Source organism: Topomyia yanbarensis, chromosome 3 (assembly GCF_030247195.1).
Source record: "Topomyia yanbarensis strain Yona2022 chromosome 3, ASM3024719v1, whole genome shotgun sequence".
In the NCBI taxonomy this organism is placed as follows: domain Eukaryota; kingdom Metazoa; phylum Arthropoda; class Insecta; order Diptera; family Culicidae; genus Topomyia; species Topomyia yanbarensis.
Window position 1 is genome coordinate 19,184,052 of NC_080672.1, and position 2,237 is coordinate 19,186,288.

At 36.6% G+C, this 2,237-nt stretch overlaps 1 pseudogene; it reads left to right on the forward strand.

The window, feature by feature from the left end:
- The first annotated feature begins 311 nt into the window (after window positions 1-311).
- On the forward strand, window positions 312-1,753 carry LOC131686816 (putative nuclease HARBI1; annotated as a pseudogene).
- The last annotated feature ends 484 nt before the right edge of the window (window positions 1,754-2,237 follow it).

Below are 2,237 nucleotides of genomic sequence, written 5' to 3' on the forward strand. Positions count from 1 at the left end.
CTCCTTTTAGTACGAAGAATTCGTGCGACATAATCTGAAATCAAATTCGTCTACGATGTACTGTCCAACAATACACGTGCTGGATGTGCTTGTCCGAATGCATCGATCACGTTTACGACAACTGTAAACAAAAATACGGGCCCTTATTACCGTTCTCACTTCCACGTTCACTTTCACTTCACCGACACGTCACTTCACTTTTTTTTACCTATTACCGTTGTCACCGACAGTGATGTGATGAAAATGAATACCGTGAAGTGAGAGTGACAGTGAGGTGACGTTCGGAATAACCATTATACGTTCATAATTGCCTGCTCTGTCAATTTGTTTTGTTTTGCTCAGAAAAATATCGACGGAAAAGGATTAAAATGAGTGTTGAATTGTGGTTTGATACCGATAGTGAAGACGAGGAGGATTATACCGTCCTGGCAGCGAAACGTAGGCGGATAAGAGATAAATCAAATCCGCTGGATCAAACTGAAAAATCGTAAGTATACGGAATAGTTTAGTTTTATAGTGTAAATATCAAACCACAACAAAATAAATTGGCTTCATTTTTTTGCAGATTCATTCAATTCTTCAGGATTTCTAAGGATATTTTTAAATATTTATTGGATATTATCGATACTAAAATCAACCCTGTTCAACAATCTACGTCGGTTCCTCCAATGATTATGCTGGCAGCTTCATTAAGATTTTTTGCAGAAGGGAGCTATCAGAAGGGCGTAGGAAACGATCGCTTCATTGAATTGGCACAACCTACGATGTCAAAAGTTTTGAAACTTGTTTTGGGCATAATTGAAACAGAAGTCTGTCCGGTCGTCATCCAGTTTCCATCCGAAGACAATGAAATAAGCGCCATTAAATTAGGTTTCTATGGAAAAACTGGATTCCCAGGAGTAATCGGATGTGTAGATGGAACCCACGTTAGCATCATTCCGCCAGTCCGCAATAAACATCTGTTCTACAATCGCAAAGGCTTTTACAGTCTGAATGTAATATTGGTAATACTGAAATATTAAGTTTTATACATTTAATATATTTAGATATTATGCAACTACAGGTTTGCGATCATAATTTGATGATTCGGTATCTTGATGCTAATCATCCAGGTTCCTCGCATGACTCGTTTGTTTGGAATGGCAGTTCTCTAAATCAGTTGCTGTTACAAAGATACAATAACGGGGAGAGGAACTCCTGGTTACTCGGTAAGAATAGTTATTGAAAGTATTGAAATACAGTCTGATAAGCGTACCATTCAGACAAAGGGCACAGTGTCTTGTTATAAGATGTCATTTTCATTCCTTCCCTTATACTTGCTCGATCCATGCCCACTGCCTGTTACTTCATCTTATTGTAGTCGACCGTTTTCAATGAATTCCAGGTGATGCTGGTTACCCTTTGACACCATTTCTGATAACTCCTTTCCATACGGGTGAAAATACCACAGAACGACAGACGAGGTTCAACGAAATTCACTCCAAAACTCGAATCACCGTGGAAAGAGCAATTGGAGTGGTCAAGAATACCTTCCGATGCTTGCTAGCAGCAAGACAGCTGTATTATAAACCTGAAAAAGCTAAGCAAATTATCAACGTTTGCGTAGCCCTACATAACCTCCGCATGAAGTATAAAATGGAATACGATGAACCAGAATTACCAAATGGAGAGAACGATCCAGAACTGCGCGATGTGGGTAGAAATGAGTGATGCGAGTAAAATCAGAGAAGAAATTATGAACAACATTTTATGAACCAAGTTGTGTTTTGCATCACAGAAATAAAACCTGAATCTATACACTAATTTTACAATCTGCCATTCTTAATCGACATTCTAGCAACTCCATAACTGCAATCCGAAATACCCCCAGATGGCTATAATTCTTACACACAGAAAAAAAATGTTGGTAAAAATAAGAGTTTTTCACTCTTAGCAAAAAACAACCAACGCATACTCTTAGTTTAAAAAAAACTTTTGTTTTGAGTACTATTCTTCATTTGATTAAAAGGAAAACTTTTACTTTGATTATTATTCTTGATTAATTTAAAAGTTTTACTTTCAACATAATAGTTGGCGTTGGTTGCTTTTTGCTAAGAGCGGAACACTCTTACTTTTACCAACATTTTTTTTCTGTGTGTATTTGTACAAATTGCTGTGTTCAAGTTGTTCTATGCATTTTATAATGAAAATATAAATTTCGATTAAATTTGTTTTATTGAATGACTAACAACTTACTA